Genomic DNA, 12,433 nt, shown 5'->3' on the forward strand with positions numbered 1-12,433 from the left:
CTGTTCTGGTAGGCAGGATACCAGGATACTGCAGCTTCCCAGAGTCCCTCCAGTGCTGTTACACTGGAGGAAGCAGCAAGGACTTTCACTGTGCTCTGTCTACCACCTGGTAGTAGTCGTGGACTCATGGACAGGATTTCATTTCACTGGGATCCACAGATAGAGTGCCCTAGAACTGCTGGCACCTTGCAGATAGAGTACAGGCTGGCCCTGTGTCACTTGAGATTATTTCCACAGAGGAACCTGCTTAGCTAAGAAACCTGAATGGAAACACAAACATGTCAAATAAGCAATTACCCTCATACTCAGAGGCTTACAGAGATCAATCATACTGACCTGTAGTCCCTGCTGTTTCCTGAATTGCTTTAAAAATAAGAAACCTACCAGGAAAGGCATTAAGGTGTTATTAGATTAGCCTTGATTTTGCACAGTTGCCTTGGGAACTTTGATAAGAAGTATCCCCTCTGCTGATTTGGTAAGGTATTCTTTTCTTGTAGGTATAAGTGATGATGCAGACAAGGCAGCAGGGTCTAAAAATCAGTTTAACTGTGTATCCCTTCAAGCCTTGCTTATCCTGGCACAGTTTTCCCAAGCTGAATACAAAGTATGCGTGAACACACAGCTGGACTGGTTGAACTAAAGCAAAGCAGTGTGATGCCATATTTTTAGCTGAATCATTAGAACTCTTCAATGAATATTTAGGCTTGGCATTTACCTATTCCTCAGACCCACAGCAAACACTGATCCTGGGGTTTTTGTGGTGGGTTTTTGGTTGGTTGGTTGGTTTTGGGTTTTTTGTTTGTTTGTTTTTTTATCTCTGGATCTAGTCTGTTACTTTTTTCTGTGCTGATACAAAGGGCTGGGGATTGAACATGCATGGTGTCTTGTTTCCTGACTGCTTCCCTACAGACCCTGGGTTTTCTGGATCCACAGAAGGAGAGGGCAGTGGTCACTGGAAAGGTAGATTGAATGACAGGTGTTATCATTCATAGCCACCAATGTACTCTTTCTGCTCCCACAGAATTCCAGGAGTCACAGCTATCCAGAGCTCCTAACTCTGTGCCTTAATTCAATATCATGGTTGCTGGTCAAAATAAACTTTCTTTAAGGGGTAAAACAAAACAAAACATAAAAACAAACCCCCAGAACCCCCAAAACAAAACAAAAAGAAACAAAACCAAGCAAAGAAACAACAACAACAAAACCAAATAAAAAAAAAAAAAAAAAAGGAAAAGGAAAAAAAACCAAACAGAGGAGCTTGTCTGTCTGTAGGCATTAGACTGGCAATCCCCATACTAAGGCAAGAAGGAAGACTCAAAAAAAACCCAAAACAAAACAGAAATTAGAAAGCTATCTTGTTATGATTCTCTGAAATTCTTGCTACAATTCAGGCTGTAGCTGCATGTTTTTAAGTGAAAGATAGTTTGGTATTGGGTGTACTGAATTCCCTGTTGCCCATAGTTTGTGTCAAGAGGGGATGCCTTCCTAGAAGTCTGACTACTTCTCAAAGGAGAGCTATGGTCTTTTAATAGGAATACCTGTGTTATTTTATTTATTCAGTGCCTGGTCAGAACAGAGAATAATTCAAACTAGGGAATCATAATTGATAAAGCTGAATTTAAGCTCCTTGAGACACAGATTTTGTTTTGCTAATAACAAAATGGGGACAGTGCTATTTACCTTACTGGGATTTTAACCTGTGTGTGTGTGTAGACGGCTGTAAATCTGCTGGTCTGTAGGCTCCAGCAAAAACTCCATCATGCCAGCCTCCTGTGGGCTGGATCATATTCTGAAAGACTGTAGAAAGGGAGTGATTTAGGATATAAACCAGCAATAAACTGTAGAGTTTTAATTTTAAACAAAGCATGATTAAAAGGGTTAGATTAAAAGCAAGTTTTATAAATAGTCACTTGGAAGACATTTACGTAATACAAATACCTTTTATGAAAGAAACAGTTAAATAAAATACTTGAATGTTTTGCCACAGAACCCTTTGAGAATTCTTGGACAGTTTAATTCTGGTGGTATAAATCTGCCCTTAGAAACACTTTCAGTTCCATTACAGGTCTTGACAGGGGCCAGATAAACACCTTGGGATACTCCTGCTGGGTTAAGGTCATCTTTATGCAAAGAGAAATCACAGTGCTCTGTAGCAGCATCAGAACAGAACTTAAATAATGCATAAATCTGAGCTCTCCACAAGTTATTTTCACCCTCTCTGTATGAGAAGAAAAGAAAGTAGTTCCTTTAATCCTGTGTGGCTTCTGTATTAAAATAAGCCTTGATACTAATCCCTGGCTATCTGGATTTAAACTGACATATATCCTGCAGCTTCAAATACCAGAACATCTGAGCTACCAATGTGCCTTTAAACCCAGAGTGTTTATGCTCTTAAATCACGCCAAAGGACAGAAAAGTCATTATCCTTACAGTGTTTTCCTAATACTGCAGTGGGTTCCTTCAAAAATCTAGGCAGTTTTCCTCACATCGTTTCCTTTTACTGCAGTGTTCACACTGTTCTCCATTCTGACTTGAAAGAACATTGATGAGCAAGCTAAATATCTCAGAGCAACACATCAAGGCTGCATTAGCAACTTGCATAACTTTAATAATGCAACTTACAAACTCGAGTTCGCACTTCAGTTTCACAAAAGGCAGGTGGCTTCACTTGTATGTGAGCAGACTTTCTCCCTGATAGAAACACAGATTCCTAGGCTCTGGACCTAACACAGCTGTGAAGCTTGGCCAAAAAGAAATGATAAAGCATCTATGTTTATGGTATATGTGTGTGTGTATATATATATATATATGATATATATATATATCATATATATATATATATATATATGTTGGCAATGAAGCAGAGGAATGCTGCTGTAGTTGTAACTTCATCAATGTCACTTCCTGTGCACATTGTGTCACATAAATAAACCATCAGCTTGTCCCCCCTAATATACCTGGAAGTGCAGAGGTACTGCATAGGATGCTGTTCTGTTTGAGTGTAAAGGACCAAACTGGCTTTGCCCTCTGTGCTATACAGCGTAACAGGGTGAATGTGAAACAGAGCCAGAGCCTCTACACTGTGACTTGAAGTTGCTTGTGGCCACCAAGGCTCAGCACTGAAAACAGCTGCTGGCAGATGCATTCATTACATGAAGTCCATGCTTTATAGGTCTCACAGATGAACTTCACTGGAGTCTGTAAACAGTGAGGAAAAGCACAAAGCTAAAGCTGCTGCAGGGATGACCAAAGGTCAAGAAATGGAGTTCACAAAGAACTCAGGAGCTACAAGAGGATCATGTTAGTGCTCTTTATCAAGGTCCAGGAGTTCCTCCAGGTAGTGCTCAAAGTATTTATCAGCTTCTTTTTTAGGCATCACAGTAGGCTTCAGCCCTGTGCTCTATAATCTCTGGAAGAGAAATATTAACTCTGTGGGAAATGGTTACCTACTTATGCCCTACTCAATGCTTTGTCACAAAAGGAAGGAGATGATCCTGAAATTTCAAAAGCTGATGCAATTATTCATAGATTGAGGTGGAAATACTTTCTTGAAAAAAAGATGCACATTTCTTCCAAAGGTTCTTTTGGAAACTTTCAATCGTTCTGTTTGCAATTCAAGGATTTTTGCTTTCTGAATACTGAAAACCTTGAAAAGTATTCAAAACAAAAACTGGTTATAGAAAATGCCATTCTTGTCAGAAACTATAATTTTTTTTACTAGAAGCTGTTTGTCATATCTAGTATCTTACCTTAGAGCCAGCCACTGACAGAAAGCCACAAAGTAGTTAAATTTTTGCCCTTGATAAAATTGTAGCAAGTAACTGTATTTGAAAAGTACATGCTAGGAAACAAACAAACAAACAAGCAAAAACCATATAGGAAGATCACAGACAGGAGATAGTCTGTAGTATGTCAATTTCAATAATGTCTCTATTTCTGGGGAATACTGGCTGATGATAGGTATAACAGTGTTAGAGAGATAATAGTGACTTTAACCACACCATTGGTAGTAGCAGTCTGTTGGGCAACATTTATATGATTTCTCCAGTTTCATCTTTGTCAAAAAACACAGCCCCAATGAGCTTCTGTGATATCACTTCTGTGATTGTCAAGAGATGTCCCTTACCCTAAGGTTTGAAGCAAGTTGAGTTAAAGAGTTTTAGAAGCTATGGACAGTTTGTGAATATACCCACAGAAGGGAAACCGGATATTTTTGGTCAGCTGTGACTCAAGATTTATTGAACTACTTTATTTCGAATGGAAGTGGTGTCCTCTCTGTGACACTCCTGAGGCTCTGCAGTGCTGGAGAAGTAGTAGGACAGAAGCAGGAAGCCAAGCAAGAACTGAGTCATAAAGAATTATCTAGTAAATTTTAAAAAAAGAATAGACTTTGGCAAACTCTCATACAAAGATAGCATTTAAGAATTAGTGCCTCCCTGAGACAGCTTCAAGTTTTACAGTGAGAAGTGCTACGGTTATAACAAGTTCTACTTAGTTTAACTTAGCTTAAAAAAGAGCAGCTGCCATAAAAATCACTGCACAATGTTTCTTCTTCTTTTCCCTTATGCGAGGTGCTTCTCAAAGAACAGTTGTATGCACCAAAACTGTATTCAGGACAGGACCCACAACATTTTAGTGCTAGAAAATTAGTACTTTCCCCTCCTTTGCTAAGCTCAAGTATTCAGAAGTTATGCAGATTTCAAAACGAGTGGCTGAAAACATGTAAGAATTTTCTCTTTAAGCAAATGAGAGCCCTTAGCTCTTTGTCTTCTGGTTTCTGGGCTTCAAGTCTTGTTCTGAAGTTTTCATAATTATGAAAGCTGAAATCTTGAAAAGAAAGTGTTCATTGTGCAATGGTGCAATCAGATGACGAGTGGCTGTGATTTACAACAAATGCTGGGTTTTATTTGTATATGCAGCTTTCCCAGTGGGGGAAAAAAAAAATTAAAAAAAAATTGACTTTTAGAACATAGTGCTGAAGAGGGACCTAACCGATCTTACGGTGTTTCACAGTTCGTTCAGTTCAGGCAGGAGTTGAATGCCTGCAGGCAGGGAAGGATAATTATCTGGTTACCTTTGGATTCGTACTCCGGAGTCCTGCAGGGGCCGCAACAACTCCTGCATTGAGCCGGAGCCTCCCCAGGGCCAGTGTGGTTTGTGCTGTGCCTCTCAGGGTCCTGTGAAGACTACCCAGGGATTAGAGCCTACCAGGTGTGCTCCTGATCTTCCCCTTATGGTGGAGCTGGGTAAAAATCCGATGTGGAGCCCCTAAACCAGTTCTTCAGAGCCCAGAGGGGCCTTTGGAGCAGAAGGTACTCTCAACAGATTATTTATCTCTGCGTGATGATGCCAGGACAGATTTCAAGGCAGAAAATAACCAGATAAAATCTGCACTGTTCTCAGATGAGCTGGATGAAATATGCCAATTAGTTTGCTTTTATTTTATTTTATTTTATTTTATTAATATATTTTCTAATGCAAGTTCCTTTTTGAAATAGAAATAGGAAAAAACAAAACAAAACAAACAAAAAAAAAAAAAAACAACCCAAAAAAACCAACAAAAAACCCAGAAGTTATTATAAAAGTGAAAAAAACATTGCTGAAAGAATGTTTTATTTTAAATCTTCCATACAAGAGGTCATTTTTTTCATCACATATAAATGTTTCACACACACATGCATATGCACAAGGTCTATAGAATTACTTCATCTTTTGCTTAAAAAAATAGTAGTGAATCTAAAACATGAATTCCAAAACAGTCCCTCTGGGGAGGGATTTTTTATAAGTGCAGTGATAGGAAAAGGGGTAATGGTTTTAAACTGAAAGGGTGTAGATTCAGATCAGATACTAGGAAAAAGTTCTTTAGTGTGAGGGTGGTGAGACACTGGAACAGACTGCCCAGAGAATCTGTGGATTCCCCCTCCCTGGAAGTGTTCAAGGCCAGGCTGGCTGGATTCTGCAGCATCTTGGTAGATACACATTTTTTTCTCTGCTTTATTAAAACCACTCAGGCTCAGTGACTCAATTTGCATTCATTCTTATTATCCGATTGGACAGACATCGTACTTGGCATCACCCATGGGGATTGCTTAAGAATTGTCTAAACCAGTGGCTGTAAATGAAACTAATGATCTAACTCTGTGAACACAAACAGAAAAAAAATTACATTCTGAAGGTCACTTAAGACCATAAATCCATATGGTGTATTTCAGAAATACTCATTGTAGGAATTTTTCCAACACTGTATTAACTGTGTAGGAAATCTCAATGCCAGACCCAATAGGAGGGGAAGGTGATTTGATTGTAAAATCAAAACCTGAAACAAACCAGATGCCATTCATTCATATATGCACTCTCACCACATACAAGCACCAGGATGTGTGCATCCAAGCAATCTGCCAAGCAGTCAGGCACTGGGGGTGCATGCCAAGTGTTCAAGCAGTCTGTCCAGAACTCTGGAACAGAACCCACACGTATTCAGGCAGTCTGGCCATGATTCCTTGCAATGATGTAGAGGACAAGGGCATTGGCTACTGAGTCCTCCTCACACCTGTGTCCTTTGCAAGGTGGTAACCATGTGTTTTGTTGGCTTTTTTTTTTTTTTTTTTTGCATATGCCTTTTCATATGCTTTTGGAGCTAACAGTCTGACCATCCTGTTCCACCTCTGTGAGTAACAAGGATTTACTGTCCTTTGCCTCTCAACATTTGTGTTCTGAGAAGTTGTGCATGTATATGTGTCAGGGCTCTGACACAGGTGCCATCAACACAGGCCATTCCTGTCATCTTTTTTCAACCTTGTATCCCAGACCCAGACATCTACACAACTGTAAATAAATTGTTGCTTTTGTTGTTTTCAGCCCCACTGCTCCTCCCTTCCCCATCTCCCACCCCAAGACATTTGTATAAGTCTTCAGTGGTAGCATCCTGTCCCTAAATCTCTGAGATACTTTGATCCCTCTGACCACTGACAGAAGGTACAGCCCTGCCAATCCATAAAAACTGAGTAGCTAACCACTCCTCCAGGTAGTTCCTCTCCTTCCTTCCTGTTGCCACTGCTCAGAGAACAGGGCACTGAACTGCCCACCAGTCCCCACTGTGTCAGAACTGAAAACTTGAGATGATGCTTGGTGAGTCTTCGCTGTGGCTGAGGCTTGCCCAGGAAAAACAGAGCAGAGCCATCTGCTTCCTCTGCTTGCTCTCTGCAAGCAAAGTTGCATTTCCCAGTCACTGATTCTGGCTGCACTTGGGATCAGTTTTCCTCACAAGGTCGAGATAAAACAAGTTTCCATTGCTAAGAGGTGTAGTTATAGTCATTCCAGCCTCATGGCAACACTGAAGAAACAGCCTCCTAAACTGTACCCTGTTTTGCTTCACTGCACATTCATGACACCAGGAAATCATCAGCTGAAATAAATTAATGTGCAAATGTTTCTTTCCCTATTATTATTTTACCTTGCTGTCTGGGTTCCTGTCACAGCACTTACTCTGCTTTCTAGTTGGTTATTCAGACACGTGATGACTGTAGCTTATCTCTGCTGTTACAGTGTTTGGAAAGGACTTTGCACTTAGGGCTGCTGACCAAGACTGAGTAATTTAGAACAGCCATTCTAATACAGTGAGACTGAAGATATCAGAAACTAGAAGACAGAAGAAAGTATGCTTCTGAAATTAAAACAACAAACCAAAGACCCACAACTTTTCCACTGTCTTGCTAAAAGAACAATTACACTGATGAGGGAGACACATGCCTTTTACTTTCTGTGGAAATATTTCACTGCAGACATTCAGAGTTATCACATCTCTCTGTAAGAGCCATATTCCTGTGCCCCATCTTTTTCACACTCCTACTTCCTTTGTGACATGGAAAATCTGCTTAACTTCATGTTTTTCTCTCCTGCCCCCCTCCCTCCCAAGAGGGAGTCTGCCACAGACTGTATGCTCCCAAACTCTCTCCTTCTCCCAGAACAAGTTATCTTTTCCTTCTCCCAGTACAATGGTCAAAAGACTTCCCTTGGGTAAAGTGTGCTCCCTTGAGTCCCCTGAACTCTTAACATCCGTGTTTTCAAAAGCCACTTCCTGCTCTTTGTTCTTTCTACTCTGCTGGGATTTTTCCATGACACACCCCCAGCTCTTACAGACCACTGGGTGCAAGGGCAGCCATACATTTCTTCCAAGACAGCCCTATTTAAATGGAAGACTATTAATCTCATGGCTCACTTCGATTTTTTTCCTTTTATAGGGATTTATAGGAATCTATCCACAGTAGCAAACTGCTGATTCATTAACACTTTTTCCATTATACAGCAATTTTATAAATTCACCCAGCATTCATAAATGTCAAATAAATGGATTTTCCTACATGTTATTCTTAGTTACTTAAGACTTAAGACTTAAGACTAAGTTACTTAATACTTGGCCTTATGAGTTTATGGCATTGTTTGATGCAGGCCTAAATACAAAAATGAGCACTGCCCAGAATATGTGATAAAATCACACTGTATGTGCCAAAATTGTGAAGCCTACAATATGTGAAGAAGTACACCACAGATGATGCTTGAGTGCTTTGCATTTGGCATAATTTATAAAAGTCCAGTGAGGTTTACACAATCATTTTACTTGGTAGCTGCTAGCAATGGTGTAAATGACTCAACATCAATGGGATGGAGACTAGCCCAGAACTTTTTTCTTCCATATGTTGTGTGTCAACATGATGAATGCCTCAAAGAAAGGCACAAATGGTAAAAAAGAAAAGCCACGTTGATATCTGCTGTAGAAAGCAAGTTGCTTAAAGCCACTTTTAAAATTAATTTAATTTCCCAGGTAAGGGAATGTGAGGTGAAAGTATCAAATAAGACACCTGTAACAAAACTGCATCTAAACAGATGCCATTCCATGGGAATTCTTCTCTAAGGTAGATTTACAGCCTTTCATGACTCAAGAGGCACTCATAAATCATGAGACTAAGCTGAACTATTCTTTTTCCACTGGGGAAAGCTGACACAAAAGAACTCACTCATGCAAACCCTGTAGCACATCACTGAAAGAACTGGGATAAAATCCCAAGATTTACTCAGCATCATAGACAAGGTCTGGTTCAGCTTACTACTAAGTGGAATGGGAAGTGCTACAAGATGCTAGGAGTCTGCTGGGCCCATCTAATGATTAAGGGAAGAAGCTGGGTATGTAAGCAACTGAAAAACAACCTGAGAGGTGAAAGTGAAGGCAGCAGAGAAGCCATTATAGACAGAGGTATTGCTTGATGTATCCAAAGGTTTTCAACTCAGATATAATAGGAGAGTGATGCTTTCTAGGTGAGAAGATTTCTCAGTGTCTTACATTTGCCCATAAACCACAGGGCTGGGGAGTGGAATAGAAAGGATTGTGCAAGAGCAAGGATAGATTTCATCTTTTACCTTGCTGCAGTTCAGCATTCTTATAGCTGACCTTTGTTATGAGGTATGTGCCAGCACGGGTAGACCAACACGTTTTCTTGGATAAATCCCTAAAAGTGTGCCACTGAGTATTGCCAGTCGTTTTTTTGGTTTTGTTTCTTTTTTTCTGGGACAATTTTAGCAAACAAGAGTCTGCTTTTTCTCTAGATTGCCAACATTTACAGGCTTGTTCTGAGAGCACGGACAAATATCTGGGAAATATGGTGAACAAGCGCCAGTGAACAAGGGCTGATGTAAAGTAATAGGTTTTTTCATTTTTGCAACTCTTTGAATGTAAATGAAGTCTTGGTTCATTCACCCTGGTTAGAACAGAATTTTGGGTTACTTTGTTGTCTTCCAGTTCCGTCGCTCATTCGCATGGTCTGTTCTTCAGTCACACTGTTCTTTCACTCAGAGGGAGAACCCTTCCATTACTGTGATGTTCTCAAGTGAAATAGTGTCACTTCAAGGCTGCTCTACTTGTCATAGCTGCTGATAATTATTTTCTGTTATCCCCAGGATACAAAGAACACTGTATTACAGCATGACAGAAGCCACTCCCCAGAAACTTTGGCTGGGTCCTCAGTCAGTGTCAAGCAGCACAGTACTTACAGCAGGCAGGTACAGACCCCTTGTGTATTGCTCTAGGAAAGTTTTGCTACATCGTGTTTGCACTCCAGGGCTTCTGCATGCTGCTGCAGTTCAGCTCAATGGAGCACTGCGGTCACTGAAAATAAAACCCTTGGAAAAGACTCATGCCAGATAACTCAACCTCTCTATACTTCAGTCTTTCCCACTCGACATAAAGCCAATAATACCTGCCTAGATTTATCCTGAGTGATAGATACGTACCTGACATTCACATTTGCATAGCCATTGGAGATCCCTGGAAAAGTGCACTAGAAATGTAATTACTGTGTATGTATTTACTCAGCTGAATGATTTATCACTGTGGTATTTAGACATTCCTGACCCATTTCAGCAAAGAAGACTGGAAAGGATGTCCTGCTCAAGTCCAGTTCCCCGACTTCTGCAAATATGTGTATAATTTCTCTCATGAACTGCTAGAGCTCTAGCTAAGTATTCAGAATTCTTCCCTCTCCCACTTCCATAAGAAGGCTGTTGCCGGCTATCACTCTCCACAGGGGAGAAAAAAAAAATCTCCCGAGTTTCAACTAAAACGTTTGCAACCCATTGACGCCTTGGTTGGTTTTGTGCAAACACTTCATCTTTAGTTTACATAGTTCTTGTTCTTTCTCAGGCTTAAGTCACCCCGGGTATTTAAGCAAAGTGATCCTATCTGCTCTCAGTCCTTGTTTTGCAAAGGCTTACAGGTTGTCCATTCTCTTTATCTCCCTTTTAAGTCCTCTCAGAAGGTCTGCTTGTCCCGGTTCATCCGTGTTTGAACGGCGAGAACCGCTTCACTGAACCTGAACTGCCCGTAGAACCTCAGCCGTGGCAGCCTGAGTGCACTGCTACTTCCAGCATTTCAGACTGGAAATACCTGGGATCACATTTCCTTTTCTCTCAGCTGCATCCGAGTGACAGCTCATAGCCTGCATCCTTCCTTCTCGGTGGCTTCCAAATTGATAATGCTGCACTTTATAGCATGACCTACGATTATTCATCCCTAAACGTACGTGCTTGGACTCGGGACCCCATTTCTGCTATCTGGACCTCCGCAGGTCCCTCATCTCCCTGCGTACGGACCGCGCATCCCAGCTTTGCACCGGAGCCACTTTACGTCCGCCGGGTCCGACCGCTTGTGCCAAGGCCGCTAAGGAGCACCGGGGACCGCGGCCGCTTCCTCCTTTTTCCCCCCGCTCCCTCCCGGTAGCCAGGGGGAGCGAAGCGAAGTCAGGGGCCGCCGGGGCGCGGCTGAGCCCCCGGGCCCGCTCTCAGCTCCCCCCGCGGCGGCGCGGCCCGGGCGGCTGCCTGCGCTCACGTAGGCCGTGGGGCGGCGCGGCGGCCCCAGGAAGCGGCGGCAGCGGCCGCACGTAGCGGGGCCGCCCGCGGGGCAGCGCCGCAGAGCGGGTCACGTCGGCAGGGCCGGGCCGGGCCCGTCCCCCTCCCACACCGCCCGCTCACCCCCACCCCGGGCCCCCGGAGGCGCCTGGGGGGCGGTCGGTGGGGTTAAATGGGTCTCTGTGTGGCTCGGAGTGTCCCCTCCTTTCGTTCCGGCTGCCTGCGCCTTCCGCCCGCCCCATCTGCTTTGGGGGTAGCGGCTGCAGGTGGGAGATGCCCCCGCTGTGACCCCCACGCCGCCGCCTGCCTCCTGTGTCCAACCGGTCCCTCAGCCCCCGGGAGGAGGAAAAACCTGTCTTTGGATTTCTCCGGGAAACTGGCGTCGTGGCTGAAAAGTTTCTGCCTGTTATTAACTAATATCCGTAGAAAACACGTAGGAATTTCACATCAGAACGGACGATTTTCGCCCAGAAGTTGCTATACTCCAGAGAAACATTTTGAAAGAGAGTAAACCCCGTTTCTAGTGCATCCTGATATAAAAGTAGGTTCCAAAAAATTGACTCCATATCAGATACATTTAATAAGTAGCCATTACATGGGGTTTTTATACAGGTCCCTGTGTCTCCTTGTATCAAGTAAGTGCTCAAGAAGGTGGCATTTGGAAAATACAAAATCATTTGACTTTAAATGGTGAAAAGTATTTTAAAACATTTGCCAGTTACTTTGCCTGTTTTGTTATCCTTATATCCCATAGGGATTGCTTCTCCTCATAGACATTTCAATGAAAGCTGTTTCAGTCACATTATATTACTTAATGTATGCTGAATAACATGTCATTTCCTCTTTTCTTATAGCATCATCATGCCTGTCACCCTAAATCTGGGGCTTAATTATTTCCTGTCATAGCACTGCTCCCTCTTTGATTTCTTCTCTCCTTTATTTTAGGAGCTCTCATCCCCTTTTCCTGTTACTACAAACACTTTCACTACACATGCCCACACCTGCCGTTTAGCTCATTTCAGCACCCAGGGAAGTG

The sequence above is a fragment of the Heliangelus exortis genome, chromosome 3 (assembly GCF_036169615.1).
Source record: "Heliangelus exortis chromosome 3, bHelExo1.hap1, whole genome shotgun sequence".
NCBI lineage: Eukaryota > Metazoa > Chordata > Aves > Apodiformes > Trochilidae > Heliangelus > Heliangelus exortis.